Below are 17,627 nucleotides of genomic sequence, written 5' to 3'. Positions count from 1 at the left end.
AATTAAATACTAGCTGACATATGGAGGCTTATTTAGGTACAACTATAAGTTTATTAAGATGTATAACTCCAAACCCAATAACCATATCCTCAATAATCTATCGATAACTTAATAGCTAACAACTACATCATATTTGAGGTAGTGCATTTACATGCATTCTTTCCATTGAACGTTAGCTTAAGACTAATTATTAGTAGCCTATTTACTGAGTCTCAACTGGCTAAGAGATATTCATCTTAATAAAAAGGTTTTTATGCCCCAATAGATATTCATAATAATCAGTTGATATTTAATTAACATATAATAACTCTCTCATTAAACCTAAATTAAATCGTTATTTGAAATACTCAAGTTAAAGCACAACTAAAAATACTACTGCAGAAAAACAACATAGCAGCCCTGCATTGTTTGAAGAAGCAAAGTGAGAAATGTCCTCCTCCCCATCTAAGATGGAAGTTTACCCACCACAGAAGGCTGTTTAGAGTAGCCTGGAAGTCATTCACACAGAACATAAAAAAGACAAGTTTGCAAGTTGGCAACATCGCTTGCTAGACTGTATTTCAAGTTGTCTCATAAACCACTGAACTCCATGAAATACTGAGGAATCTGACGTTCTTAGTTGACCTAAAATCAGCTCAGGTGAAGGGGACATCACAGGGCATTCTTCCTCCTTCCCTGGGGATGCCTTTCCACCCTTCCCTGCTCTGCTACAGAATTCCAAAACTTTCCCCAATAGGATGAATCACTGTGCCCTGTCTCCAGCCTTCTCAAGTCGAATTGGGTTTTGCCAGTTGACAGTGTCATCAGGAGATCCAAGCAGAAGAGTATAAAGAGGTTGGAACCTTCTGCTCTTCATCTTGTTTGCCAAACTGTGGTTCAGTTGCTAAGGTTCTCTCCATGAAGCCCCAGACTCTGTCAGGGCTTCTCAGCACCTTGTTTTTATTGCACTCAACAGCGTTCCCTTTCCTTTGTCCCTGTAAACATCCCAGAGCCAATGGAGATGTATAGCTGCCAGTCTTCAGGATCTTCTACTTTGTTCCTCATTCCATTTTTTTTTGCTGTACTAAGGATGCCAAGGCCTCGGGCATGCAGAAATTTCTGCTTTTGAACATACCATCTACTTCCTGTCAAGGCCTGAACTTACTAGCAAATTAAAGATTGAAACTAAATGTGCCTACGACCTGAAAGCAGAAGTAGGAGCTATTTAAATGGAGAAAAGTGTTCAACAAGGGAGAGCAAAGGGAAATAGGGACAGCATTGGGAGAGGCAGATGAGAAAGAACAAAGCAAACTGATACCATATACATACATACATCATACAGACATAACATTATATATGTATATAAATTTTATAATAAAACCCATGAATTTGTAGCTTAATTTGAAAATGAATTAAATAATAATTTAAAATATTGAAAATTTTTCCAAAGGAAGAAAAGAAAAAAAAAAAAAAGGAAAGACGATAAAGTAAGTAACAACTATGGCAACAACAGCAACTTACTTTCGCAATACACTTTCATTGAGTTCTAACAAGTTTTAATTTTAGGTCATTTAATTTTAAATATTAAATCTGCTAAAATGAAAAAAAACAACAAAAATTTGGGTTTTCTGCACAAAAGCACATGGTAAATAAAAAAAACTATCTGCTACAGTTATGTAGCTAAATCTGTTTGGGAAGCCCCTAGCAATGGAAGCAGGACTTAACCCAGGTACATGAAATGACATTTTGGAACACATTACCTAGGGTGGGATACCTTGCTCAGTCTTGAGCCTGGGTCGGGGGTGGGGGTGGGGCTTGCAGCTTGGTCCTGCTTCAACTTATTATGCTAGACTTTGTGACTCCCAAAGGGAGGCCTTACCCTCTCTGAGGAGTGGAAGGGGGATGGGATGGGGGGAGGGAGGAGGAACTGGGATTGATATGTAAAATGGAAAACTATTTTAAAATTTAAAAAAAGCTGTCTGCTGTAAAACAGTCTCTCCTATGAATGGCTGCACAAACAGAATTTTTAAAAATGACAATAATAATTGAAAAGTTAATGTAGAAAGGGAGAAATTTCTCAGGGCCTCATCTCTAGACAGAGAACTACAGGTAACTGATGTCTATTGGGAGAAGGAGAATTAGCCTCTCCAAAGAATGAGCTCCCTTATTGGTTGTTCAATGCAGAATGGTCAGTCCTGAAACCATATGCACACAAACAACAAAAACAGCCTCCGCAAGTGTATGCATATGCATATATGTTGTTACGATAATGAAGAAAAAGAGGCTATCAACTTGAGGTGGGGACATGAGAGTGGTTCCAGGGGCTGGAGGGAAGAAATGAAACAGGGCAAGTGATATAAATCTATTTCAATTAAAAATAATAAGAAAGATGTCAATGACCAATGATTGCTGATTCCTGTTATTTTGTTGTAATTGGTGGTGGTAGGGATGGTGGTGGTGGTGGTGGTGGTGGTGGTGGTGGTGGTGGTGGTGGTGGTAGTGTGTGTGTATCTTCCTTCTTTTGACTTTCCTGGTCTGAGATTATTACCTTTTTTTTTATGGTTGTAGTTAACCTCCTTAGGTTGGAGTTTTCCTTCAAGCACTTTCTGTATGTAGTGCTGGATTTGTAGATAAATATTGCTTTAATCTGGTTTTGTCATGGAATGTCTTATTTTCTCTATCTGGAATTGTAATGTGAAATAAACTTTGGACTGTCGCTTTCTGAACAGAAACAGAGGAGGAGGGGACTTGGGGAGAAGGTGTGGGGAGGGAATGGGAGGAGAGGAAGGAGGGGGAAACTGTGGTCCAGATGTAAAATAAATGAATAAATTAAAAACATCAAGGAAAAGAAATATACTTTTGAAAAATGAAAATATAATCAGTAATGAAACTTAAGACTTCCAACCCTCTATTCTAAATATCTTTAATTGCATAAAGCAAGCAGAGAACTTAAATTTTCCTCAATTTAAGTCACCATTTTATTAAAGCAGTAGTTTATACAAAAAAAAAATTAAACCATACAATGAGACCCAGAGCAGCTGTGGTTGAAGCAATATTTAATGATTCGATTTAACTATGAGAATTCACACCACAGCGTCCTGCTTCTAGATCATCACAGGACCCAGTCCTTCCCAGTGACAGCATTCTCTTCACTGGACATGGAGATTGCCTACTGGATAGTAGGCATGACCCACGACAAACACTACAGAGTCCCCTAAAAACTGTGCTGGGACAGAAGGTTGAAATGATGAAAGCCCTAAATCTATGATTAACTAGCTTAACTTTCAGATGCAGTTAAGCAGCTAGAGCCAAATACAAAAGAAGGTTGAACGAGTCAGTGCATACTAACAGTAGGCCTCCACCTCATATGTCCAACAAAGACCAACAATGAATAATCCAGCCTTTAGAATGAGCAGGGATGGTGTCACACTAACTCTCTGGAAATGTCATTTTGGGTTGGATTGCCACAACTTAACCAAAAAAAAAAAACAGACCTCTACAAAGAATATATAAATAGTTTCAAATTGACTTACTTGGTGCACAAACAACATGGCCCTAGCTTAGTATACATTAGCTGAAGATACACTTATTATAGGATTATTTCTGATAGTGTTCAAGTTAATTATTGCAAACACACAAACTGATACAATGCAAAATATATGTAGCTGCTTGTGATGCTTTATGAGAAAGTTGGTAATTAAGCCCTCCAGTTTTGGGGTTGTGTGTTTCACAACTCATCTTTTTCTGTCTCAAACTTTAATTCCTCAATAATCAGCAAATTAATATTGCCAATCTTGCCTTCACAATCATGGTGCTATTGTGAACTTAAAATTGGTGTTGAAATTATTTATAATGTCTAAAAAAATCTACATTGTACAAGATGTAAAGCAGCTGTCAGCAGTTTGCCAAATGTCAATTGTAATTATTTGAGCAACATTTTAAAGCACAAAACAATGTCACATTATATATTTGGCATGATACTCAAAATGAGATGATGTGATTAAAAATAGGTATCATTATTTGTTTCTTTTGGTCTGTAGTTAACGTTTTGAAAGCACTTTACAAACATCAAATGATTAGACTTCCTAACAGCCTTCGGACACAGCCTTGTTATAAAGGGGACCGCTTCACTGTGATAATGTGGACCTGTATTTATTTTCAAGGTTTTAAAGATCCACTTAGGGAGACTCTAAGCATTAAAAATCAATTTAAAATACAATTAAACTATTAGTGTACCCAAAGAGACCAATAGCAACATTAGGCTACATCTATTCTTGGGCCAAATGAGTGGGGAGTGCAGGCACACATCCAGACACTTAGGACATAATGGCTCAAATGTCAACTGGGGGAACTGAAAAGGATGGAGGACTAGAGTTTTCCAAATTGACTCTTTCCAGCGAAATCTTGGTACATATTGTACCACTTCCTTAATCCTGGTAAATCCTCTCTCTCTCTCTCTCTCTCTCTCTCTCTCTCTCACTTGCCCTGTTTCATTTCCTCCCTCCAGCCCCTGGAACCACTCTCATGTCCCCACCTCTCTCTCTCTCTCTCTCTCTCTCTCTCTCTCTCTCTCTCTCTCTCTCTCTCTCTCTCTCTCTCTCTCTTCTCCTCCTCCTTTTTCTTCTCCTCCTCCTCCCTTTTCCTCCTCCTTCTCCACCTCCTCCTCCTCCTCCTCCTTCTTCTTCTTCTCTCTCTCTCTCTCTCTCTCTCTCTCTCTCTCTAGGAAAACAGGAAAACTGTACTTTGGGTACTATATTATGATATCTTATTTCCAACTTTTAAGTGAACAATGTTGTAACTTTATATTTTCATTAGGCAAACTGTATTTCTATCTTGCTTCCTTATCCACCCACATGGTAAGAACATAATCACTATCTAAATGTGGTTTTTCTCTGCTCAGCCTAGCTCAAATAATTGTTCTGATTCTGGGGAAATGCCCAAAGAAAATAAAGTGTCCTGTTTTAGTAGTCTGACTCTCTAAGCAAAATTAGTTGAAACATTATTTGTATTTTCTTGCTGTGGGTGACTTAAAAATATTTTCCTAATGTCAAAATGTCAAAAATGCACATATATTTATTATAATGTTTTGCATGTATTTGAACATAAATGAAATGTGATATTATATTGGTGCTGGATGTTTAGAAGTAGTAGGTAGAGAAAAATAACTAAGACTCTTGGAATTTAGGTATGAGATCAACACATTTTAGAACCTTCTCAAATCTTTCTTCTGCCCCTTATATCTTTTTCCAGTTCCACGATTTCTTTCATATATACATCATCTAGTGACATAAAGAGATTGTCTACCTTGTGTTTATCTAGGAAATAGTGAGTATTATGATATTTTCTTGGGATCAAATTTCAGATTTATAGTCATATAAAATCACTAGATAGTGGTTCTCAACTTTCCTAATATTGTGACCCTTTAATACAGTTCCTCATGTTGTGGTGACCCCAACCATAAAATTATTACATTGCTACTTCTTAACTGTAATTATGCCAATGTTATGAATCATAATGTAAATATCTTATATGCAGGATATCTGATCTGTGACCCCCTAAGAGGTTGTGGCCACAGGTTGGGAACCTCTGCACTAAAGTTCTTGAAACAAAAATCCAATTCTAGTCTTTTCCCACCAAGAAGTATATGGATTAATTTGGGCTGACTGACTTTCAATTCTAATCTCACTTCTGCCTTGCTTTGAACTTGACTTTTTTGCATCCTACTTCTTCACAAATGGAAGTTATAATAATGTTAATTGTAACACGAATCTTAAAAGGTAAGCTTTATTGGGGTACACAATACATCACCAGAGTTGATTTGATGCTTGTCTTAATTGTCAACTTGGCATGATCTAGAATAACCTAGAGTAAATCTTGTGGCCCTGTCTACAGTTGGGAAGATATCTTGAAGACTTTAAGGAAGGAGGTTGGTAGACCTGCCCACTGTGGGTGGCACCATTTCCTGACTTGGATCTAGGATTATTTAAGTAAAGAGGACTTCTTGACTGGGAGCATAATGTGGTTACCTTCTTCAAGAACCTGCCACTGGGACTTCTCTGCTGTTGATCATCTTCAACCTATAACTATGAGTTTAAACAAACCTTTCTCTCTTAAGTCACTTCCATCAGGGTATCTTATCTCAGCAACAGAAAGGAAGCTAAGATAGAGAGGAGAGGACTTAGAGTTGCAGCTCCATCACCAGAACTGAATAAGAGTATTGGCTGTTGGCAAGCATTCAGGAATGCTACCTCATCTGGTTGGCTCATACTTAGCTTTCAGGGTTTTATTTAGCCATCAGCAATTCATTCTAGATTCTGCCTTCTTTTTTTTTTTGGGGGGGGGGGGGGCTTTCGAGACAGGATTTCTTTGTGTAGTTTTGGTGCCTGTCCTGAATCTCTTGGACCTCGCTCTGTAGACCAGGCTATCCACGAACTCACAGACACCCGCTTGGCTCTGCCTCCCGAGTGCTGGGATTAAAGGCATGCGCCACTGCTGCCTGGCAGATTCTGCCTTCTTATCAAATGCTTTTACACTCACATGTATTTGTCTGTCAGAGATACAATTAATGATTATTATTTATTATCATTATTATTATTTTCATTGCTTTGACAAAAAAGCCTGAGAAAATAAATTTAAAAGGTGGAAAGGACTTTTGACTCATACTTTCTGAAGTTTCTTTCCATGTTTGCTTAGCTCCATGGCATTAGGTTGTGTGTTGAGATGGAGCATTATGATGGGTACACATGACACAAGAAGTTTGTCATCTTGTGGGCAGGCAGGAACTAACAGGAAAGGACAGTAAGATGTCAGAGTCCCAGCATCCCCTTCAAGGGAATTTTGCCAATGATATAACTTCCTACGATGAAGTGCCACCTCTGAAGTGTTTCACAACCTCCCAATAATATCACAGCTCAGGGACCAAGCCTATAGCTTATGAGCATCTAAGGAACACTTCAGAACTGAACTAGACTAATATGTCTTACAATTATAAATTTAGTATTTGTAATATCCATTAGATTAGGAGTGAAGATTATACTTTACATCTTTATTTGTGGTGTATAACAGTGTTAGGCAAGCCCTAGTTTTAGTAAATATTAGTGAAATGATTAAAGAAAAGTGAATGGCAGGAGGACTTAGGTTATAACTTTTTCTTACTATATTTTAAATTTTTTTAAATTAAAAATTTTAACTATTTTTAGATTAAAAATTGTACATATATGGATATTTCGCCTGCATGTGTGCCTGTGCACCATGTGTCTGCAGAGGCCAGAAGACAGCACCAGATCCCTATACCTGGAGCTACAGTGGGTCTTCTGGAAGTATAGTCAGGGCCCCTCACTGATAACCCCTAACTCCAGACTCCACTTCTTATATTTTTAATTCTTTATACAACCAATGTTTTAGCAATATGCCCTTTGGTTACTTGGCCTCTTCCTAAAATGCCAGCTGTCTCAACCAAGGTGCTGACTTACTTTGCAAACTGAGGTTACACAAGGATGTCTTTAAAATCAGTATTCAACATTCAAGTGGTTGTAACAGCATGTACAAAACCCTTGTGAACACAAACCAGAAGTCTTGGCAAAGAAAGAGAAGTCAGGCACACAATTCCACCAAAGTCATGGAATTCCGTGCAATTGTTAGCTTCTAGAAGAGGAAGAGACAGTTTTCTCTAAGACTGTAATCCCTGTTAAACCTACCACTATCCAGTAATGACATCACATCTAAGAATATTTGGATAGCACAAACTCATCTTAAAGGAGTAAAACAAATTATGACTCAAAGTTGAATGGATGGAGAAGGAGTATGAATTGGGTCAGTGAGATGAATATGATCAAAATACGTTGTTTGAAACCTGCAGCAAACTAATACAAATTAAAAATTAAATAAAAAAGCATCTGGTAAGACATGGTATGGTTGGAGCAAAATATAATTAATGAACTTTCTGTAAGTAGCTCCACACTAATTCTAACTCAATCTCTTCTTCGTTTCCCCAGTAGCAACATAATAGATGAACAAGTTTCCTTTACATTTCTTCAAGTCAGTCAATGAACATGTGTTTTATGCCCACTATCATTTAAATATTGTATCAAGGTGCTCAAACATACTTTGCACCTCTTTTGATTTCTGTAGCATATAATCATGTAAGACCTCAATGATAATTAAATACATGTTAACATCAGTTAAAATGGAAACCACAAAATAGTACCAATTAAAAAAAAATTCTCAAGTCTGAGTTCCAAATAGTTCACTGCCACAAGGAAATTAAATGACTTAAACAGCTCCACATGGAATGCATGCTGAAAATTCCAAATACAGTGGGATACCAGAGATGTCCACATCTGAGCAGGCTCATCTCCATTACCATGGAAACCATCCCCCACCCACTTCTTAGGAGGAAACAGCAGCTGTTCCACAGCCAGCAACCAAAAAAAAAAAAAAAAAAATTGTAAATCAGTTGGATGCAGAAAAAACTCAAGATTCACTTAAAGTCATTAAAGGGATGAAATTTGGGGTAAAGGAATAAGATTAAGTGGTGATTTAGAAAATTAGGCTATATTAGCCTTCTGTGCATCTGGAAGATTGCTGCAAGGCAGAGGTGTGAGGTGGTCAGAGATCTCCATCAAACACACCATTGCATCACCATGTTGAGATAATAACTGAGGAAATTGTGCAAAGTTAAATTGCAAGAAGAAAATTTTTTTTAAGAATGGGACTGAGGAAATGTGGGGATTCATTTGGAAGAGCAAAGAAGGAAAACATTAAACAATATCATTCATACCACATAGAAAGCTGAAGAAAAGAGGAGATTGTTGTACAGAAATGTTGAGTCTTTGCATTTGCAGAATTTTGCATTTTCTTGTGGTATCTATAAGAACTGCATATAATTAATATATAAAATGTGATGAATTTGGACATACATGATGCTCAGATGTTGGCATCACCACAATCGCCATACATAATCCATGTGTCCATCACTGCTGCTCTCCTCTCTCTGCCAACATTTCCTTATACATATTAGCTTATTGGTTTCGGTTTTGTTCATTTTTTTTTGTTTGTTTGGTAAAGCAGTTAACATTAAGTCTTCCCTCTTAAAAAATGTGTAAGTGTGCTATTCCTTGTGAACTCAAAGCACTAGATTGTACAGCACATTTCTGCAATTCACACACCTTGTATAACTAGAAGCTTAAAGATGGTGAAATTATAGCCTTGGACCATATAACTCAATGTATTTAGTAAAGGTCATGTTCAAACCATCCTACATATAAACATATACTCAAATGCTATAATGGTTAAATGAAGAGGTGGGTAACTAGGTAGGAAAAATTCAAAATCTTAGACTGTGGAAAAGGGTTTCATAATCAGAATGAAGGCAGCATGCATTAGATATTTTGACGTTCACAGACATGCAAGCTCCTCAACATCACAAATGGGTTTCCATTAATTCCCACCATATTTTGGTGAAAATAACCTCAGTTATCCTTGGGACTGCCCCAATGTTAAGCTAAGGTTCCAGGGAAATTACACTGGAGAACTTGTTGAGATGGTTTAGCCATTAGCTTATGGTGGCTGAGGATAAAGACCATCTTGGCATTTTCAATCTACCATTGCTGAAGTTCTGTGCTACTTTTGAGGGTAAAACAGACAGGAGTATTTGCTTGAGCTATGAATATTTAAGAACCTACAAATCTTATACCAGATTCTCCAACTGGTTCCAAGGTGTCACCATGAAACCCTCAAGCTTACTTTGACTCACAGTCTGAGGAATCATTCCCTAGATTGAAGTCAGTACTCCATCTGTTTGTCTGTCTGTCTTTCCACCACATGCTTCAATGTCTACTCACTCAAAGGTAAATGCCAAGATATCTTGATAAGTTTCTTCCTGGGTCAAAGCACAGAGCCTGCTTAGCTGTGTGAATATTGGGAAAGATAAAAGATTAAATAAAAGAGTAATAGTAATTAACACATCAAATTGTTTCTAGCCTATCCTCATGTAGTTTTTCTCACTATTTTTCTAGGATTGGACATCAAATTCCGTGGAATACAAAACACAAATTTGAAGGACACATACCAAAATATCTTTATGGAGCTGAAAAATCTCCAGGTGATAGTTCTTTGTGACCTAATACAGAAAAATTGGGAAGGCTTTGCAATTACAGATGGATTTTCAGACAGTTATATTTCTGAATCCTTCTTTTAACTCACTACACATCAATAGTGATGCCAAATACCTCAGGAAGAAAGTTCTGTATACCGAATTCCATTAGTCGGTTGACTTGTGCAAGAAGGTGAACAGTGTTCCAACAGAAAACATCTGTGCCTCAAGGTATCATAAATCCACAGTATGGTGCAATAAAACTTTTAAAGTACATATTTAAAAGAAAAATGCTGATTTCCTTATAAAATATTAATACTGTTACTCAAATTAAGTCACTAGATAGGAATTCAAATTACCCAAAGTTATTGCTCTGTTTCGATCAATAGTTTCACAGTTGGAAAGAAAAAGGGGCAGGGTGCTAAATGACAGCTAGGACTTGATTGCCGTGTTCCTCGGCATCTTTCCAGCCCTCTGTAGTGTCTAGGAAGTCTGACCTTGGTGGGAGATCTTGAACAAATGCAAAAGAGGCAGAGGAACAGTACAGAACACTGGGAGTTTAATTACAAATTGGGGAACAGGAAAGAAACATCTAGAAACATGGCCTGGAAAATAACCAACTCTTGCTTTTCTTTCAAAACACTCGTCCCTCTAGCATATAACTTCTTGAGCCCTTTATGATTATTTTCTATCACTTTATCATTTTCTGTGGGTATAATAAGTGGCTTAAGATAAAAGTAGTTTGAGACTCATATATTATTAAGTACATTATAAAGATGCTAATATAATTGTTAATAATATCCATGCTATATAAAGACAAATTTTTACTTTTCCCATTTAACAAGTGATGCATACTGTTTCATTTACTTTAAATTAATTATGTAATAAAAGCATGAGTTGTCAACAAATAAATTCAAGAATGACACATACTGTTTTTGTTTGGAGAACTAATGGGTTTTAAAATGTAAATTAAAATTTAACTGTGCCTCACCATTGCACACATAACAAAAAAACAACCTTGTGGTGATTTAATTTGGAGACCAGGAAACTGCATCTCAGAGAAACAACTGATTTATTTTTTAATGTGTTCATAATTTTATTTTTCCACCTTATTAGAACTAAATGTTGGAGGTTACCCTTTGCCAGTGGTTTTTAAATATAAGGTTAAGTATGTGGCTGGTGTTTATTTCAATGTATTAAAAACCAAATTGCATTCAATTGTCACCATCTTAAAGTACCAAGTGTATCGTGAAAGGAAGTTTGACTCATTTCAGAAACACACCATGTCCCTGGGAGGAAAGACACAGTTTCATAAAGATAGACGTTTAAAACACAACAAGCAAAATTCTAATTACATACCTCCCAACCTCCGTAAGACTTTCCCAAATCTTGATCAAGTGATTGCATTTCTAGAAGTAAAGATACAGAAGAATTTCTAAGGCCTTTTTAAAGGTAGAAAAATGATATAATAATGACAAACAGCAAGGTTGTCTTCAATGCTGATGGAAGTAAAAGCAGCCCGATAAGGGTTAGCAACAGAGAAATAGGCCAAGGAGAAGTTATAGGCAGTCTATAAACAAACCCATGTAAATACACACATATGCTAGGCATTAAACTTGATATATGATTGCAATTCAGTATATAAATCAAGTTGGCTAATCAACTGTGAAAGCAATAAGTTATCTCCTACTTAATCCTGGAGATATATATACCATAAAGAGTAAAATTCTAAATAAACATTTTAAAAGAAAAACAATTAGGCAAAAATATAGGAAAGAAAAAGCAGTAGTAGAAATCTTATAGGGGACTGATGGAGCAGAATGGGCTAAATTGGGGTGGGAGATGATAAGGCCGATTAGAAGAGGGAATAAGGGGAGGGATTAATAATTCTAAATATCCTTCCAAAAAAGTTATATAGAAACCTATCTATTACCATTGAAGCTTCATAAAATACATATGTATGGATGAATGTAATATATATACATATATATATATATATATAAAACTATAATTATCATTTAATGGAATGATAACAAGCCTACTAGACACCACAGACCAGCAAATGAAAAGTCTAGTGCCAGGAATAACTTTCTTCTTTTGGAGCTGTTGCCTAATGAGGTCTCGTGGACCCTCAAACATTGCAGGCTATTGCCAATGCTATTAGTTACCATCCAGAACTTGTCAGTAAGACTATATTGATGAAGACACCATATATTTGAGCCATAGAACATGGTAAAGTCAAGCTAATAATCACATGGAAGCTTCATCACTACTAGCTTGCTCCCACAGAGACAAGTGCTATTCATGTTACTGGAAAAGTAACCATCTGTGATTCTGAGAATTATAATAATGATTGGCTTGCAAAGGCATGGCCCCCTGGGGCAATAGTTGTATGAATGTCATGAGGGTAACCAACTACTTTTCTGATTAGACTTAAGTCCTGCTCCAGAAGGTGAAATTCATACCTGACTCTATTCCTGCACTATGAACCTGTGGCTAGACAGGTCATTGGCCCTAGGGTGAAATCTCTTGCTATTATTTTAAGTGGACATAATATTAAACTGACTCCTAATGACTTAATGTTTTATCTATAGATTAGTGCAACTCTTAATCATCAACAGAGAAGCTTGTATTTGCTATAGATGGTGATTAACAAAGATAGCCATGCTGACTAAGTGAAGAAAATAAGAGACCACAGAATGTTCCATCCTAAATTGAATATAGACTGCACCGTCTCCTACAAAGGCATAGAGATCATTGACGAAAGCAGGGTGGAAATATTATAAAGGCAAAGGTGGTGAATGAAACACAACTGGGCAATTGTATCAGTAATGATTAAGGAAGAGACCATAAATTTTGGAAGGGGACAAAGAAAGAGTTTGGAGAAGGAAAGGGTGGGGGTGATATAGATACAATACATACTTATGAAGCTCTCAAAAATATAAAATTAATTATAAAAGCAAAAAAATCTTAAAAAGAAGAAAACTAAAATTAGATAATTATTAAGAACTCTACAATTGAGATATTGCCACAGCCCCACACAAGTACTCCTCTTTTTGAAGTGCTGGGATTTGAACATTGCATTCTGCACATGCTAAGCAACACATTTCAGTTGAAATAGACTTTAGCCCTATGAAGAAAGATTTCCATCTCACAATTTTAACATCAAATCATACCTGAATTTCCAGTCTGACCTGGAATTTCAGATGTCAGACACAATCCCACAAGATCCTATGAGCACATTCATCCTGTAAATGGCACAGAAAGACAGAGAGACAGACAGAACGGTAGATATCTAAGGCTCTTTGCCTACAAATAGTAAGGACCAAGAGAATATAAACAAGACACCAAGTGTATCTGTTACAAAGGATATTTATAAGAGCTTTGAATTTTTAATTTTGTTTGTTTGTTGTTAAATGAATAAAATAAAGCCCTGAAAAATACTATTCACCTCTGAAATGAAAATTAAATGCTGAGAAAACATTTCTTAGATAAACCTTGGGGTGAATGTGTGCCTGAGTCAGATGAACAACCTCGAGTTTCAAACACAGACAGCTAAAACCTTATCAGCCTTCAGGTATTTGTGAGTATCAGGAACATTAAACAATTTTTATACTTTGCTTATTTACAGCCTTACTGATTTAAAGACGGGAACTCCCCCAAAAGCAAATATTAAATTGCAAGTTAACTATCATAAAAGTAGAAGGCCTGTGAGATGGCTCAGCAAGTGAAGGTTATGGCCAAGTCTCTCAACTCTAGCTCACTTCCTGGGACTCACATTGAGAAACAAGAGAGCTGATTCTTGCAAATTTTCCTTTGAACTCCCCTTGAGAAAAACAGCAATCACATTCTCCCATAAATGAATAAATATAATAACAAATTTAAAAGACCAGTTCTCCGTGACATTTAGATCATTTAGTTGGTCAAAATCTTTTAATATATATCAATACATATTGTAATATTTTACTTGCAATATCAAATGAATTCCTATTTTTAAAACCTAATAATATATATGTCCAAAAATTAAATGCCAATGTAGTATTTATGTTGTGGCTTTCACCCTCTCTTATCCTTCTTCTGCAGCTCAGATAAAGACTGGCTCTTTAGAATTACATGTTTACAGTTTTGATACAGACACACACACACATACACACATGATGTAGACTATAGACATGGAACAGTCTTTGAAAAAACTAAATGTCTACAGGTACTGATGGATTTTGGATTTTGGACTTCTCTCCTTCCTAAATGTTCCTTTAGCTTCAAATTTGTACTTCTAACGTTATGAAAAAAAAAAACTTCCTTGCAATGTATTCAATAAAGTTCATTATTTCCAGTAAAATAATATTCTATTTATGAATGTACTTATGCACAAATACTTGTGTGTGTGTGTGTGTGTGTGTGTGTGTATGTGTGTGTGTGTGTGTGTGTGTGTGTGTGTGTGTGTGTGTATACTCATCCCATGTATAAAGCTTAAATATGACTTACTAATGTGCTTCTTGGAGCTTCATTAAAAGAGTGATGAAGAACCAAAGATGAATAGAATCCAGAGTCAAAGAATACATACTAATACTAGCTAGACCAGTCATTCTTAACCTTCCAAATGCTATGACCCTTTAATATTGTTCCTCATGTTGTGCTGTTTTTGTTGCTACATCATAACTGGAATTTTACTATTGCTATTAATCATAATATAAATATTTTTGGAGATAGAGGTTTGCCAAAGGGGTCATGACCCACAATTTGAAGACCACTGGGCTAGACCAAAGAAGCAATGTGTGAAGAGACTATGAATTAAATAAAAGGGATCAATAATCCCATGGCCAGACCTGAAGGATTGCTGATCCTTAAAATGTCTGAGAAAGAGATTGTGATCAAGAAAAATCCTTAATATGGAATTCAGAAACAAAGTCACTGGCTTTGAGGAAACACAAGGTCAATATACTGTTCACTGTGGTACAGCCCAAGTCTAGATCCATGTTCATAATGAAAAGTTTAGATTTAGTTATTGTAAGCTAATCCACTGTGTCAGATCACACTCTTGTTTCTCACCCAGTGAGGGGGCTCTTGAGTCACTCTCATAGTTAACATGTTCAAGTAAATCAACTTCAAGAAATCTTCACGCATTAGAATATGTTTTAAAGTGATCACTGGGGCATCTGGGCATTTGGCTGTAATCAGAAAACTTTTTGACATGTGGCATATACTCATAGCAAATTCAGACATGGAAGAGAACCATTTAAACACAGGTCTAACAACAAAGCTATGCATCTGCATTCTCCCTTCAAGTAGAAATTACTCTCACTAATATAAAGCGACAAGTCACCCTTGATCAGCTTCTCTTTTGATCTTTCATTGCCTCAGTAACAAAGTCAAGAAGTAATTTCCTCCATAAGTTTTTATTTCTGAAACAGCCTACATGCTGTCTTTACTCAATACAATAATGAAGAGAGTGCTTGATTACATTTTATAATCTCATTCATAAATGTAATACTGCAATGTCATTGTATTTATGATTTTTCAAAATAGGAGCTAAAATTAAGTAACAACAACCTCAAAGCAGATAGTTGGAAAAGTGACCAATTACTTATGTATGTATTACAATAGAGGTATTATTCCATGATGTGCATTTCTTGCATATATACTCATGAATGCATGCATTCATATTTCCTATATATGCAAGCATATGTCTGCTACAGCTCCTTTCACATATTTCACTTTAGGCAAATACCATTTTAAATATCATATATATGACATAATATATCATATTATTGCAGAACATATAGCATACAAATCGATAATAAGCAAGAATATATGATATAAAATAACATGCAATATACACATGGATGATAAACAAGAATGTGTATATAGAATATACACACATAATATTTAATTATGTACTTATAATGATGAATCAATCAGTAAATTATTTGGAGACTATGCAATTTGCATGCATGTCATACATAGGGATAAAAGATTTGAGGATATATTTAGATATCTATGTGCTCACATGTATATATGCAGGGACGTTAAGCCTCAACTCTTATTTTAGCAAACAAGCTAATGACACAAAGAAAGTAAATGACAAGGTCACAGGAAAAAACAAACAAACAAAAAAACCCAAAGCCTAAGCAACGTGATTTCAACCCAATGTTTTACTCTTTTAATATTCTGATTTCCCATCCTCGTTTTTAAACACAGAAAATAAACTGTAATTGATACCTTTTCACTATACTTTTTGGCTGACTGGTCTGTGGAGATTTGCTTTCTCTGAGATTTGGATTCTTATCATAGGGTTCTGTTTTGGAAGCACCAATTGCCATTTTAATGCAACTTACTGATCGTGCAGACAGCCAGCCTCTCATAAATCATGTAAAGTACCTGAAAATATGATTTATGAGCTAAGTTATGGGAAATGGGGTCCTTTAATATTCTTAACCCTTCAGGATGTTGTTGCTTATCACAGCCTCCTCTCTGGTCCAAAGAAAGCCAGTCTCAATGCTTCATCCCAAAGTGCCCCTACCTCTCTGCCCCTCCATCACTGAGTTTCTGTCTACTTGCCTTCTTCCGTGGATAATGAGCATCTCCTTTAAGTGTGTCACCTGACTGTGAATGCTTGAGTTTAATGCCTAGTCTGCTTGTGGCTATTACAGAACATGATCCTGACGCACTGCCTCACACAGTAATTAAAGAACAGCACTTAATAGCCTCTTACTGTGGAATTAAAAGAGCAGGAATATTAGAGTTTGTTGCAGAAGGCAGTCGGTGAAAGATCCTAGAAAACCCAACATGAAACTAATTTAAACCGTATGCCTTGTTGAAAAGAAATATGGAGAAAATGCCTGTAATGTGCAGTAAATGAGGCCCATAACTCATTGGAACCTCCAATGAGTTATGTACTAAATTCATATTTCGCAACATGGTCATACATTTTTAAAAAAAATCTTCCTGTCTATTAACCCTTTTCTTTGTGTGGGAGATTATATAAGAATAACATGGTTGTGTGCACATTAACAGATTTACATATGCAAATAGAAATCATATACCAATGGGTTATTTTTTACCCCCTCCCTATGGCTCAATATATTATCGCTTCACCAAACCAACAAATTAAAAATAATTTCCAATTTCTTCCACAAATATCTAGTGGCTAAATGTTATTAATGCATTTGCCTGAAAGGCACAAATTCAAACATTGCTCAGTTAGGGAAGAAGACTGGATAGCGCTGATTGCTTGCAATCAGTTTCAGTAATCTATATTTTCTTCACAGAACTGAAAGTTTGTCTCACCATGGAACAACAGTTATAATTTTGCTTCTACCATTCATCAACTCTGGTATTTCCAAGTCTCAAATCATCACATTCTCGAGCTACAGAGTAAGCAAGCTGTTGACAATTTTCTTTTTAGCATATTCCTTTAAAAATGTTTGTCTGAACATTATGGGTTTATCTCCTGTGTGAGAGACCCTAATAAATCACATTTGCTTTCAGCTATCTTAGTTATTATGCTTTTATAATCATGAAATAAACCCAATAGAAGACTACTATTTTCAGA

The sequence above is a fragment of the Peromyscus californicus genome, unplaced genomic scaffold (genome assembly GCF_007827085.1).
Source record: "Peromyscus californicus insignis strain IS unplaced genomic scaffold, ASM782708v3 Scaffold_13__1_contigs__length_99412109, whole genome shotgun sequence".
Taxonomy (NCBI): domain Eukaryota; kingdom Metazoa; phylum Chordata; class Mammalia; order Rodentia; family Cricetidae; genus Peromyscus; species Peromyscus californicus.
The sequence above is the reverse complement of the archived record's forward strand: the minus strand, read 5'-3'. Positions refer to the sequence as shown.